Source organism: Petromyzon marinus, chromosome 29 (assembly GCF_048934315.1).
Source record: "Petromyzon marinus isolate PM22_M1 ecotype Great Lakes invasive population chromosome 29, UKy_Petmar_22M1.pri1.0, whole genome shotgun sequence".
NCBI classification, from domain to species: Eukaryota; Metazoa; Chordata; class Hyperoartia; order Petromyzontiformes; family Petromyzontidae; genus Petromyzon; species Petromyzon marinus.
The window spans coordinates 7,773,806-7,789,518 of NC_133695.1; the positions used below are offsets into that span (position 1 = coordinate 7,773,806).

Consider the following 15,713-nt stretch of genomic DNA (forward strand, 5'->3'; position numbering starts at 1 on the left):
CACCCGGATAAAATGGGAGGGGTGGGGCTGGGTGGAGAGGGGAGGGTGGGGAGTGGCTGGTTGGGAAGGGGAGGGTGGGGAGGGGCTGGGTGGGGAGGGTGGGGCTGGGTGGGGGGTGGGGGGAGGGAGGGGTAGGGGGTTGAGAGGGGTGGGGGGTGGGAGGGGTGGGGCTGGGTGGGGAGCGGCTGGTCACCCCGTGGTGCCCTTATAAAACTAAACGTTTAACCTACTCACGCCGGCTTGTGCCCGCCCTCACAGTCGGGAATATTTGCGGAATACACCACGTGGTGCCGCCGTTGACCCTGGCCATTGACCGAGCAACCCAACGTTCCTACCAGCTCCCTCTGCAGGAATCTGTTAAGGTGACGTCCTCCAAATGGACACCCCCCCCCCCATTCATAATAATAGCGGCTGACGTCACCCCACATGGGGGGCAGAGGCGCCTCCTCCCCCCTCCTCGCATACAAATGTAGTGTGTAACCTGAGGTACACACACTGTTGTAGGAGGCAACGCGTTTATTAAACAATTCATTGTACACCGAATTTCGTTGTTAAGTGTGGTTAACTTGTTCTAGGCTGCTCATTATGTGCGTGTGTGTTAGCGAGCTTGATGCCCGAAACGAGCCCCGAATCCCCTCGGCCCTCCCCTTTTATCCCCTGGCCGCGCCCCTTGCTGCATCAAGGCATGGTTCCCCGCTTCTGGTCACGTGCCCTTTACTCCAACAATCGGAGCTCCTCGCTTCAGGTGAAGTGCCCTTAACTCCAACAATCGGAGCTCCTCGCTTCAGGTGAAGTGCCCTTAACTCCAACAATCGAGGCACCGGGCGCTCGGCGCCCCTCCAACACTGGAGCTGGCGCGACACCCAGAGACCTCTAGCTGTGTCTCTACACAAAGGCAGAACCCTCACGTCACACGATCTCCGTAACGCTATTGAGACATAGAAGTAAAAAGGACGTCAAGATGAACAAGGGATTATAACCTTTAAATGAAATAGGTCTGTTTCACCGCGCTCTTACAAATTGCACACGCATTCATGCAATGAATATATCACGTCGCGGTCTGCTTTTCGCTTGCAAGTTTCAGATTTACTGCAATACACCCGTCCTTGGATGGGCAAAAGGCGAGTGGATGATATTGGTCGCGAAAGCCAACGTTTAAAGAAATGACCGGAGTTTGTCACTGGTATTGGCTGCGACCAAGATTCAATCTTACCGATCCTAAGCCTACCTAGGTCTACTCGGCCTCTAATCAGTTCCGAGTACGGTGTGTAAACATTAGGGAGACAAAGGTGGTCAGGCATGGTGCTCGCGACCCAACCCCCTCGTGTACCGATCCGGCATTAAGTGCTACTCACTAATAACACATGGTCCTACAGTCTTTGTGCGCGTGTGTGGGGGGAGTGGTAGTGCAATGGTTAGCATGCTGTGCTACTCAACTGGCGACCAATGTTCAATTCCCGCTTACGATCAACACCAGTGACAATTAACTGAATGGGACCTGGGCCTCCCCTCGGTCGACTCATGAACAACAACATCATGCAATCAGTAACTCGGCAAGCCACAAGACAAAGGATGCAATAAACATTATTAGAACTCCAGAATGCAATGCTGTGGACGTCAATTAGTGGATAATACCCTGAGTGAATAGTTGACCTGATTATATCCACCGTAAATAATGCGTGTTGTCTCCTTTTGATGAGATGTTATCCACAGAGGAAACAGCGCAAACCACATTCTTCCAATCACAAGAACACAACACTGCCAAGGTCAATGTGAAATAAAGACATTGACGTTTACGTTACCAGAGGGTGACCATTTCCTTACATTCCAAGACCCTTTCTCAGCTGGTTTCTGGACCAAATCTCAACACAGTACAGGTCCCTGCAGGGTGGGCTGGTAGGAACATTGGAATTTTGCGCAATTTTATGACATTGTTACGTAAAATTGTGCAAATTGAGAGCGTCTTCCCACCTTTTTGCCCTCAAAATCGTTGAGGGTTCTTCGGACAAATTAACCTCTGTAGAGGAATGGAATGGTGAAATCCTTATTGACTGCATCTGCTCATTTGGAGCAATGTATCATAAAATCGTTAAGGGCTGGGCCGAAAAATGACAACAATTGCATTTTAAAAAAAGAATGACAACAATTGCATTTTAAAATTAGGAATTGTTTCCCGGTATACGGTAGTATGGGGCTTTTGAAAGGGGACGGACGGACGGACACATTAATCTATTGCAGGCTGGTACACTCAGTTTACAACTTCGTTCCTACCAGTAAAACCACAATCCTCAATATGTGATCTGACAGTCGGCTAATCATGTTTAGAGCTCATCCAAAATTCCTGGACACCAATATAATTGTAATATGTGATCCCATCAAACCCCTGTAGAGGACCAACATCTATCTGGGATTCATGCGGAGGAGCTCGGATCATCCCTAGACCTTGGTCAGGTGCTTGGCAATATTCTCCCCCATCCCATGACCCCCCAGAAGGTCAACATCACAGTGGCGCAGCTTGCTCAGCATAACGCCAAGTACAGTGCAAAATCAAAACTCTAATGGTTGCTTCGCGTGTCACGTGAGACTTGTTTAACAATCATCGGGCGCATGCAGCATGGAACCAATTAATTTGTTTTCCAATGGGGAGTCAATTGGTAAAGGCGGAAATACATAGTGCAGCTGTTAAAGACTGTCCGGGATGAGAATGATGGCAAGCAACTGAGAGTGGGAATGATTGCTTTTGAAACATGGCACATGATCATGAAAGCCAAGTATCAATCTGCTCAAGGAAGACCGTGAAAACATTATCAGTACGCACAATACTGCCGACTTTTATACGTGGATACGATGGACAATTAAAAAATATATGAAAAGTGTGCAAAGACGAATGGAGAGATGAACGTTTGAAATTACGTTGAAAGACAGACGAGCACGTGAACAGACGCAGTTTAGTGACATCGTTGAAGCTGTTTATGAAAGTCGACCTGGGCAGGAGACGTCGCACCAATACGCAGGAGGCACAGACCCAGGCCACCCCTCAATCCCAGTCTCCTTGTTGGGATAAACCTCGCCGCTCCCTCTCGGCGCTCCTCTTGGACGATCCCAAAGCATATTGGAGGGGTAGTGGAGGTGGGGATGCTTGAAGGGGTGTATGAGATGGGGTGGGTGGGGGGCGTAGTGGAGGTGAGGATGTAGAGGTTGGGATTTGTGGGTAGTAGTGGAGGTTGGCATGGGTAAGGGGGTGGTGGAGATGGGAATGATTTTTTATCCATCAGCACTGCCGCGTGAATGAGCCCCGCCTGAGCACGTGCCTCCAGAGCCACTCATTGAGGGGCTCCATGGGGTCATTAAGCACCGTGGCACACGCACCGGGATGGGCCCCACTCACTCCTCGTGCTCATTGGCCGCGCGTTTATGGGGCACGTGGCCCCAATCATCCGACTCCCCCACACCCCGCACCTCGCTGGGTATAAAGCGGAGGTGTGGCGAGCAGGTGTGAGGGATATAGACTTGTTTTGTTCAAGCATCAGCGCTCGCAACATTACCAAAAGATGCAGTCATCGGCGAGTCTCATGCTGGTGGGCGCGGTGCTGATGGCGTTGGGAGGCTGTGAGTTCTCGCGCCACTGCCAGGCACCCAGGGATCGATTTGGGTCGATGTGGGCTCGAAGCTTTGATGGTGTTAGGGACCCATTTTGGTTATTTTACTTCGTCCCCTTTTGCTGTTAACCACCAACCGATGCCGACTCCATTACCATTGTTCTACAGTGGCTACTTGGGTTCATTTTGTGCCGTTGCGCCTACCAACAACGAATGCGGTCGTACTAGTTCGTGATTCCATAGGCTTCGATTTACCCCCACCCTCGCCCATTCCCACCCCGATCCCAGGGACCACGAGGGGCTGCGTGGACGCTGCGACGATTCGCGGCGACCCGGCAGCGTGGCGGCAGGCGGCCGAATCCGGGGAGATCTCGAAACTGAACCTTGCTGTGAGTAACGCATCGTGTGACAACCGGTTCGTAAACCTTGTGGTGTGGAACTGGTGCATCTGCCGGTCTCGTTGGTCTATTGAAAACGATAAATCTTGAGTGCAAGCGACGCTTTCTGCCACCACTGGCCTCAATGCGCATCTGACATGCCACGGGTGAGTGTTGTGGGAAGATGCGTCTTATTCTTTGTTTTTTCGGTAAAGTCACGTTGAAGAGAAACAACAAAATAACAAAATATATATAAAACAATAAAAATTCTCACGACGTTTCGACCATAACTCAAACGGTCATCATCAGGTGTGTCGGTTTGCATAAATTTATTTTTAAAACTGCACATTTATTTATTTATAAAAAAAAACGTTGGCGTCACGCGCAGCGATTGGCAGTTTGCCCAGGACTAGTCCATCTATTTTTTGAAAAGAGGAGGGGGGAGACGACATTTTTTATAATGTATGCTGTCTGAAAGCCACTGTAAGCGTGAACAATCAATCAAGAACTGAAATGATTTATCAAATCTTTCCAATGATTGCTAAGATAGAATCCATCTTCTCGGTTGAAATTGTCTCTGTGCTTGTATATGTGGATAGCCCCATGAACGAATCTCTCATGGAAGCCAGATGGCTTACAAAGAACCTCCGTCTTGGAAAAGTCAATGGCATGTAAGCCTACTGAATTAGAACAATGATCTGCTACGGCCGAGGTGTTGGTCCTACCATGTTTAAGGTCTGCTTTATGTTCACGAATGCGGTCCGAGACATGGCGTTTGGTTTCTCCAATGTAACTACTACCACAGAGGCAACTTAGTTTGTAGACACCAGGGTATTGTATGTCCGGAATCACATCTTTTACAGACGGAACCAGATCACGGATTTTATGTAATGTGTTGAAACGGACCTGGATCTTGTGTTTATTCAAGATTTTGGAGATCTTTTTTGTGATCCCAGCAATGTAGGGTAAAGTGATGGTTTTGAAAGGCTCCTCAAGAGGGTTCTTCTTCATGGTTTGAGTGATAGCTTTGCGGATTGTATAGTCGGAGTAACCATTAGCCCTAAGAGCTTGGTGTACGTGCTTGAGTTCACTGCTTATGTGTTCCTGGTCGGATATGCTGCCAGGCCACCAAGATTATACGGCTTACCAAAAATACATAAAGTTGATACACCTCTTCGTCCCATAGTCTCTACTATCAGCTCCCCCACCTACAAACTAGCTCGTTTTTTGTCTGAAATCCTGCGCCCTTTCACTGGAAAGACCACCTCCTGCGGTACAAAATTCTACTCACCTGGTATCAACAATCAAGGGTATTTCCCTGTCCCCAGACGACCTGCTTGTCAGTTTTGATGTAGTTTCCTTATTCACCAAGGTTCCTGTACCTGACACCATTGCAATCATTGAAGACTTGGTTCATCAAGGACTAAACACTGAGGTACCCCCCCTGGTGAGACACTGTTTAACCAATACATACTTCACTTGGAATGGAACTTTCTACAAACAAACTGAGGGCACCCCAATGGGCTCCCCCCTTTCTCCAGTTATAGCTAACATTTTCATGGAGAAATTTGAGACTGACGCCATCCAGACTGCCACTCTGCGCCCAACCTTATGGAAGAGGTACGTGGATGACACTTTTGTCATCTGGCCACATGGCCGGCCTGCTCTAGACCAATTCTTCGACCACATCAATTCCATACACCCAGCCATCAGATTTACCATGGAAGTCGAAATAGATGGCAAGATACCTTTTTTGGATGTCCTAATTAAAAAGAGACCTGATGGTTCAATGAGCCACTCTGTCTACAGGAAAGCTACCCACACGGATGCTTACCTGAAACCGGATTCCCACCACCATCCATCACAGAAGAATTCTCTCATCAAGACTCTGTATCATAGAGCCCAATGCATATCCGACCAGGAACACATAAGCAGTGAACTCAAGCATGTACACCAAGCTCTTAGGGCTAATGGTTACTCCGACTATACAATCCGCAAAGCTATCACTCAAACCATGAAGAAGAACCCTCTTGAGGAGCCTTTCAAAACCATCACTTTACCCTACATTGCTGGGATCACAAAAAAGATCTCCAAAATCTTGAATAAACACAAGATCCAGGTCCGTTTCAACACATTACATAAAATCCGTGATCTGGTTCCGTCTGTAAAGGATGTGATTCCGGACATACAATACCCTGGTGTCTACAAACTAAGTTGCCTCTGTGGTAGTAGTTACATTGGAGAAACCAAACGCCATGTCTCGGACCGCATTCGTGAACATAAAGCAGACCTTAAACATGGTAGGACCAACACCTCGGCCGTAGCAGATCATTGTTCTAATTCAGTAGGCTCACATGCCATTGACTTTTCCAAGACGGAGGTTCTTTGTAAGCCATCTGGCTTCCATGAGAGATTCGTTCATGAGGCTATCCACATATACAAGCACAGAGACAATTTCAACCGAGAAGATGGATTCTATCTTAGCAATCATTGGAAAGATTTGATAAATCATTTCAGTTCTTGATTGATTGTTCACGCTTACAGTGGCTTTCAGACAGCATACATTATAAAAAATTTCGTCTCCCCCCTCTTTTAAAAAAATAGATGGACTAGTCCTGGGTAAACTGCCAATCGCTGCGCGTGACGCCAACGTTTTTTTACAAATAAATAAATGTGCCGTTTTAAAAATAAATTTATGCAAACCGACACACCTGATGATGACCGTTTGAGTTATGGTCGAAACGTCGTGAGAATTTTTATTGTTTTATATATATTTTGTTATTTTGTTGTTTCTCTTCAACATGACTTTACCGAAAAAACTAAGAATATGAATTACTGCAGTCACGAAAGCTTTGAATCAAATTTAAGATGCGTCTTGTCTGCTGATGGCCCGCGTCCTGTCACCTGACCCTATGCCAGGTCCGGCACCACTTTCACAACGCAGGTGCCGACTTTCTAACTGGAGACGAAACTGAGGAACCGGCCACGGAGGAGCCCAAGACGGTGGCGCCGGCCACGGAGGAGCCCAAGACGGTGGCGCCGGCCACGGAGGAGCCCAAGACGGTGGCGCCGGCCACGGAGGAGCCCAAGACGGTGGCGCCGGCCACGGAGGAGCCCAAGACGCTGGCGCCGGCCACGGAGGAGCCCAAGACGCTGGCGCCGGCCACGGAGGAGCCCAAGACGCTGGCGCCGGCCACGGAGGAGCCCAAGACGCTGGCGCCGGCCACGGAGGAGCCCAAGACGCTGGCGCCGGCCACGGAGGAGCCCAAGACGCTGGCGCCGGCCACGGAGGAGCCCAAGACGCTGGCGCCGGCCACGGAGGAGCCCAAGACGCTGGCGCCGGCCACGGAGGAGCCCAAGTAACGCCATTGCAGCTTTCCTGACGCTGGCGGCTGTTGGAGGCTCCTGCTTCGGGTCGAACGTGGGGCTAAAGATCCCTTTTGGAGCCGCTTCAGCCGCTCGTTAATTCTGACGCTCTGGGCATCGCTCGTCCCGCTCCTTTGTACCAATTGCTCAATAAATATGATCTTGACTTGATGCTGTGTCCCGGTTCCTGGCTAAACTTGCGTGAGCGTGACACCACCCCCGCCCTCCAACGTGCAAGGTTGTATTGTGATCTGTGAAGCTGTTGCCAAGCCTTGAACTGTTCTATCCACTGAGGGATTGGAGGCTTTTCCAATGAGGTCCTTGGTTTCATGATGCCGCAATGTATCCTTGGGTGCGAGGAGCTTGGTAGCCGTCACACCATGGGGACATGGCCATGGCTCATGTGAGGGTAATGGTGGTCGATTGACACGTGCTCTAGGAGCCGAGGTGGAACGTCCCCGTTTGACCTGGGGCCAATTGGCGACACTCCTGGGGCCCTTCATCAGGCACTGCGTGTGTCACGGCCTGAGCGCGAGCACGGCTGGCTGCATCGGTTGGTGCAGAGCCTCGACGTGCGGGGGACGTTTCCATTGAGCAACGTGACCAACGAACCATAGCAAGAGCCGACTGATAGTCGTCGCAAACTTACCCCCTAGAGACACCTGGAGCTTTTCATGACTCCTCGGAATGTATAGAGCCTCCAATACAGGCGGTCCTCGACTTGCCAACCAGCTTTGAATGTAAAACTTGGTATTGGCTTAACGAGAACTCGCACTTGCAAACTGACCCAAAGAAGTATTTTGTTCAGAGGAGCGATCCTCTGCAACATGGAGTGAGTGCCCTCGTGCATGGGGAGCGGTCTGTAGAGGTTATCGAACTGCGCTACGGAAGCGATGACCCAATCTATAATAGAGTTTTTTCGGTTGGATCTCGGAACTATATAAGTGTCATTAAACCTGCCACCACCCGACAGCCATTGACCAGCCCCCCTCATTAATATTCATGAGCAGGTTACATCCTCCAAATGGACAGCCCCCCCCCCCATTATTACCGACGATAATGAGCCGAGAATGTCTGTGTGCAACGCTCGTGAAGTCACTCCACGTCGACCAGCCCCCCTCATTAACAAACATGAACAGGTTGCATCCTAATCATGGACCTTCCCATTAGTAATCATGAGCAGGTGACGTCACCCCACATCGAACAGCCCCCTCAATAATCATACTGGTAAAAAACGTAGTGGACTGGAGGCCCAACCGGGATGAATTCACAGGAGGCATGGGATTAATTGTGTATGTCTGTGGATGTCTGTCCACGTGTATCCGGACACCCGGTTATATATCAATTGGGCTCCTAGTGGGCATTACTGGTAGGAAACGTAGTGGACTGGAAGGCCAACCGGGATTAATTCACAGGAGGCAGGGGATTAATTGTGGATGTCTGTGGATGTCTGCCCACGTGTATCCGGACACCCGGATAAAATGGGAGGGGTGGGGCTGGGTGGAGAGGGGAGGGTGGGGAGGGGCTGGTTGGGAAGGGGAGGGTGGGGAGGGGCTGGGTGGGGAGGGTGGGGCTGGGTGGGGGGTGGGGGGAGGGAGGGGTAGGGGGTTGAGAGGGGTGGGGGGTGGGAGGGGTGGGGCTGGGTGGGGAGCGGCTGGTCACCCCGTGGTGCCCTTATAAAACTAAACGTTTAACCTACTCACGCCGGCTTGTGCCCGCCCTCACAGTCGGGAATATTTGCGGAATACACCACGTGGTGCCGCCGTTGACCCTGGCCATTGACCGAGCAACCCAACGTTCCTACCAGCTCCCTCCGCAGGAATCTGTTAAGGTGACGTCCTCCAAATGGACACCCCCCCCCCATTCATAATAATAGCGGCTGACGTCACCCCACATGGGGGGCAGAGGTGCCTCCTCCCCCCTCCTCGCATACAAATGTAGTGTGTAACCTGAGGTACACACACTGTTGTAGGAGGCAACGCGTTTATTAAACAATTCATTGTACACCGAATTTCGTTGTTAAGTGTGGTTAACTTGTTCTAGGCTGCTCATTATGTGCGTGTGTGTTAGCGAGCTTGATGCCCGAAACGAGCCCCGAATCCCCTCGGCCCTCCCCTTTTATCCCCTGGCCGCGCCCCTTGCTGCATCAAGGCATGGTTCCCCGCTTCTGGTCACGTGCCCTTTACTCCAACAATCGGAGCTCCTCGCTTCAGGTGAAGTGCCCTTAACTCCAACAATCGAGGCACCGGGCGCTCGGCGCCCCTCCAACACTGGAGCTGGCGCGACACCCAGAGACCTCTAGCTGTGTCTCTACACAAAGGCAGAACCCTCACGTCACACGATCTCCGTAACGCTATTGAGACATAGAAGTAAAAAGGACGTCAAGATGAACAAGGGATTATAACCTTTAAATGAAATAGGTCTGTTTCACCGCGCTCTTACAAATTGCACACGCATTCATGCAATGAATATATCACGTCGCGGTCTGCTTTTCGCTTGCAAGTTTCAGATTTACTGCAATACACCCGTCCTTGGATGGGCAAAAGGCGAGTGGATGATATTGGTCGCGAAAGCCAACGTTTAAAGAAATGACCGGAGTTTGTCACTGGTATTGGCTGCGACCAAGATTCAATCTTACCGATCCTAAGCCTACCTAGGTCTACTCGGCCTCTAATCAGTTCCGAGTACGGTGTGTAAACATTAGGGAGACAAAGGTGGTCAGGCATGGTGCTCGCGACCCAACCCCCTCGTGTACCGATCCGGCATTAAGTGCTACTCACTAATAACACATGGTCCTACAGTCTTTGTGCGCGTGTGTGGGGGGAGTGGTAGTGCAATGGTTAGCATGCTGTGCTACTCAACTGGCGACCAATGTTCAATTCCCGCTTACGATCAACACCAGTGACAATTAACTGAATGGGACCTGGGCCTCCCCTCGGTCGACTCATGAACAACAACATCATGCAATCAGTAACTCGGCAAGCCACAAGACAAAGGATGCAATAAACATTATTAGAACTCCAGAATGCAATGCTGTGGACGTCAATTAGTGGATAATACCCTGAGTGAATAGTTGACCTGATTATATCCACCGTAAATAATGCGTGTTGTCTCCTTTTGATGAGATGTTATCCACAGAGGAAACAGCGCAAACCACATTCTTCCAATCACAAGAACACAACACTGCCAAGGTCAATGTGAAATAAAGACATTGACGTTTACGTTACCAGAGGGTGACCATTTCCTTACATTCCAAGACCCTTTCTCAGCTGGTTTCTGGACCAAATCTCAACACAGTACAGGTCCCTGCAGGGTGGGCTGGTAGGAACATTGGAATTTTGCGCAATTTTATGACATTGTTACGTAAAATTGTGCAAATTGAGAGCGTCTTCCCACCTTTTTGCCCTCAAAATCGTTGAGGGTTCTTCGGACAAATTAACCTCTGTAGAGGAATGGAATGGTGAAATCCTTATTGACTGCATCTGCTCATTTGGAGCAATGTATCATAAAATCGTTAAGGGCTGGGCCGAAAAATGACAACAATTGCATTTTAAAAAAAGAATGACAACAATTGCATTTTAAAATTAGGAATTGTTTCCCGGTATACGGTAGTATGGGGCTTTTGAAAGGGGACGGACGGACGGACACATTAATCTATTGCAGGCTGGTACACTCAGTTTACAACTTCGTTCCTACCAGTAAAACCACAATCCTCAATATGTGATCTGACAGTCGGCTAATCATGTTTAGAGCTCATCCAAAATTCCTGGACACCAATATAATTGTAATATGTGATCCCATCAAACCCCTGTAGAGGACCAACATCTATCTGGGATTCATGCGGAGGAGCTCGGATCATCCCTAGACCTTGGTCAGGTGCTTGGCAATATTCTCCCCCATCCCATGACCCCCCAGAAGGTCAACATCACAGTGGCGCAGCTTGCTCAGCATAACGCCAAGTACAGTGCAAAATCAAAACTCTAATGGTTGCTTCGCGTGTCACGTGAGACTTGTTTAACAATCATCGGGCGCATGCAGCATGGAACCAATTAATTTGTTTTCCAATGGGGAGTCAATTGGTAAAGGCGGAAATACATAGTGCAGCTGTTAAAGGCTGTCCGGGATGAGAATGATGGCAAGCAACTGAGAGTGGGAATGATTGCTTTTGAAACATGGCACATGATCATGAAAGCCAAGTATCAATCTGCTCAAGGAAGACCGTGAAAACATTATCAGTACGCACAATACTGCCGACTTTTATACGTGGATACGATGGACAATTAAAAAATATATGAAAAGTGTGCAAAGACGAATGGAGAGATGAACGTTTGAAATTACGTTGAAAGACAGACGAGCACGTGAACAGACGCAGTTTAGTGACATCGTTGAAGCTGTTTATGAAAGTCGACCTGGGCAGGAGACGTCGCACCAATACGCAGGAGGCACAGACCCAGGCCACCCCTCAATCCCAGTCTCCTTGTTGGGATAAACCTCGCCGCTCCCTCTCGGCGCTCCTCTTGGACGATCCCAAAGCATATTGGAGGGGTAGTGGAGGTGGGGATGCTTGAAGGGGTGTATGAGATGGGGTGGGTGGGGGGCGTAGTGGAGGTGAGGATGTAGAGGTTGGGATTTGTGGGTAGTAGTGGAGGTTGGCATGGGTAAGGGGGTGGTGGAGATGGGAATGATTTTTTATCCATCAGCACTGCCGCGTGAATGAGCCCCGCCTGAGCACGTGCCTCCAGAGCCACTCATTGAGGGGCTCCATGGGGTCATTAAGCACCGTGGCACACGCACCGGGATGGGCCCCACTCACTCCTCGTGCTCATTGGCCGCGCGTTTATGGGGCACGTGGCCCCAATCATCCGACTCCCCCACACCCCGCACCTCGCTGGGTATAAAGCGGAGGTGTGGCGAGCAGGTGTGAGGGATATAGACTTGTTTTGTTCAAGCATCAGCGCTCGCAACATTACCAAAAGATGCAGTCATCGGCGAGTCTCATGCTGGTGGGCGCGGTGCTGATGGCGTTGGGAGGCTGTGAGTTCTCGCGCCACTGCCAGGCACCCAGGGATCGATTTGGGTCGATGTGGGCTCGAAGCTTTGATGGTGTTAGGGACCCATTTTGGTTATTTTACTTCGTCCCCTTTTGCTGTTAACCACCAACCGATGCCGACTCCATTACCATTGTTCTACAGTGGCTACTTGGGTTCATTTTGTGCCGTTGCGCCTACCAACAACGAATGCGGTCGTACTAGTTCGTGATTCCATAGGCTTCGATTTACCCCCACCCTCGCCCATTCCCACCCTGATCCCAGGGACCACGAGGGGCTGCGTGGACGCTGCGACGATTCGCGGCGACCCGGCAGCGTGGCGGCAGGCGGCCGAATCCGGGGAGATCTCGAAACTGAACCTTGCTGTGAGTAACGCATCGTGTGACAACCGGTTCGTAAACCTTGTGGTGTGGAACTGGTGCATCTGCCGGTCTCGTTGGTCTATTGAAAACGATAAATCTTGAGTGCAAGCGACGCTTTCTGCCACCACTGGCCTCAATGCGCATCTGACATGCCACGGGTGAGTGTTGTGGGAAGATGCGTCTTATTCTTTGTTTTTTCGGTAAAGTCACGTTGAAGAGAAACAACAAAATAACAAAATATATATAAAACAATAAAAATTCTCACGACGTTTCGACCATAACTCAAACGGTCATCATCAGGTGTGTCGGTTTGCATAAATTTATTTTTAAAACTGCACATTTATTTATTTATAAAAAAAACGTTGGCGTCACGCGCAGCGATTGGCAGTTTGCCCAGGACTAGTCCATCTATTTTTTGAAAAGAGGGGGGAGACATTTTTTATAATGTATGCTGTCTGAAAGCCACTGTAAGCGTGAACAATCGATCAAGAACTGAAATGATTTATCAAATCTTTCCAATGATTGCTAAGATAGAATCCATCTTCTCGGTTGAAATTGTCTCTGTGCTTGTATATGTGGATAGCCTCATGAACGAATCTCTCATGGAAGCCAGATGGCTTACAAAGAACCTCCGTCTTGGAAAAGTCAATGGCATGTAAGCCTACTGAATTAGAACAATGATCTGCTACGGCCGAGGTGTTGGTCCTACCATGTTTAAGGTCTGCTTTATGTTCACGAATGCGGTCCGAGACATGGCGTTTGGTTTCTCCAATGTAACTACTACCACAGAGGCAACTTAGTTTGTAGACACCAGGGTATTGTATGTCCGGAATCACATCTTTTACAGACGGAACCAGATCACGGATTTTATGTAATGTGTTGAAACGGACCTGGATCTTGTGTTTATTCAAGATTTTGGAGATCTTTTTTGTGATCCCAGCAATGTAGGGTAAAGTGATGGTTTTGAAAGGCTCCTCAAGAGGGTTCTTCTTCATGGTTTGAGTGATAGCTTTGCGGATTGTATAGTCGGAGTAACCATTAGCCCTAAGAGCTTGGTGTACGTGCTTGAGTTCACTGCTTATGTGTTCCTGGTTGGATATGCTGCCAGGCCACCAAGATTATACGGCTTACCAAAAATACATAAAGTTGATACACCTCTTCGTCCCATAGTCTCTACTATCAGCTCCCCCACCTACAAACTAGCTCGTTTTTTGTCTGAAATCCTGCGCCCTTTCACTGGAAAGACCACCTCCTGCGGTACAAAATTCTACTCACCTGGTATCAACAATCAAGGGTATTTCCCTGTCCCCAGACGACCTTGTCAGTTTTGATGTAGTTTCCTTATTCACCAAGGTTCCTGTACCTGACACCATTGCAATCATTGAAGACTTGGTTCATCAAGGACTAAACACTGAGGTACCCCCCCTGGTGAGACACTGTTTAACCAATACATACTTCACTTGGAATGGAACTTTCTACAAACAAACTGAGGGCACCCCAATGGGCTCCCCCCTTTCTCCAGTTATAGCTAACATTTTCATGGAGAAATTTGAGACTGACGCCATCCAGACTGCCACTCTGCGCCCAACCTTATGGAAGAGGTACGTGGATGACACTTTTGTCATCTGGCCACATGGCCGGCCTGCTCTAGACCAATTCTTCGACCACATCAATTCCATACACCCAGCCATCAGATTTACCATGGAAGTCGAAATAGATGGCAAGATACCTTTTTTGGATGTCCTAATTAAAAAGAGACCTGATGGTTCAATGAGCCACTCTGTCTACAGGAAAGCTACCCACACGGATGCTTACCTGAAACCGGATTCCCACCACCATCCATCACAGAAGAATTCTCTCATCAAGACTCTGTATCATAGAGCCCAATGCATATCCGACCAGGAACACATAAGCAGTGAACTCAAGCATGTACACCAAGCTCTTAGGGCTAATGGTTACTCCGACTATACAATCCGCAAAGCTATCACTCAAACCATGAAGAAGAACCCTCTTGAGGAGCCTTTCAAAACCATCACTTTACCCTACATTGCTGGGATCACAAAAAAGATCTCCAAAATCTTGAATAAACACAAGATCCAGGTCCGTTTCAACACATTACATAAAATCCGTGATCTGGTTCCGTCTGTAAAGGATGTGATTCCGGACATACAATACCCTGGTGTCTACAAACTAAGTTGCCTCTGTGGTAGTAGTTACATTGGAGAAACCAAACGCCATGTCTCGGACCGCATTCGTGAACATAAAGCAGACCTTAAACATGGTAGGACCAACACCTCGGCCGTAGCAGATCATTGTTCTAATTCAGTAGGCTCACATGCCATTGACTTTTCCAAGACGGAGGTTCTTTGTAAGCCATCTGGCTTCCATGAGAGATTCGTTCATGAGGCTATCCACATATACAAGCACAGAGACAATTTCAACCGAGAAGATGGATTCTATCTTAGCAATCATTGGAAAGATTTGATAAATCATTTCAGTTCTTGATTGATTGTTCACGCTTACAGTGGCTTTCAGACAGCATACATTATAAAAAATTTCGTCTCCCCCCTCTTTTAAAAAAATAGATGGACTAGTCCTGGGTAAACTGCCAATCGCTGCGCGTGACGCCAACGTTTTTTTACAAATAAATAAATGTGCCGTTTTAAAAATAAATTTATGCAAACCGACACACCTGATGATGACCGTTTGAGTTATGGTCGAAACGTCGTGAGAATTTTTATTGTTTTATATATATTTTGTTATTTTGTTGTTTCTCTTCAACGTGACTTTACCGAAAAAACTAAGAATATGAATTACTGCAGTCACGAAAGCTTTGAATCAAATTTAAGATGCGTCTTGTCTGCTGATGGCCCGCGTCCTGTCACCTGACCCTATGCCAGGTCCGGCACCACTTTCACAACGCAGGTGCCGACTTTCTAACTGGAGACGAAACTGAGGAAC

The 15,713-nt window shown here is 48.8% G+C and overlaps 2 long non-coding RNA genes across 2 annotated transcripts; both read left to right on the plus strand.

The window, feature by feature from the left end:
• The first annotated feature begins 3,205 nt into the window (after positions 1–3,205).
• On the plus strand, positions 3,206–7,147 carry LOC142929309 (uncharacterized). Its single transcript, XR_012945588.1, has 2 exons — positions 3,206–3,609; positions 3,888–7,147. It is a non-coding gene; the product is annotated as an uncharacterized LOC142929309 (long non-coding RNA).
• Positions 7,148–11,972: 4,825 nt separating this feature from the next.
• On the plus strand, positions 11,973–13,001 carry LOC142929310 (uncharacterized). The gene is made up of 2 exons (XR_012945589.1): positions 11,973–12,376; positions 12,655–13,001. It is a non-coding gene; the product is annotated as an uncharacterized LOC142929310 (long non-coding RNA).
• Positions 13,002–15,713: the final 2,712 nt, after the last annotated feature.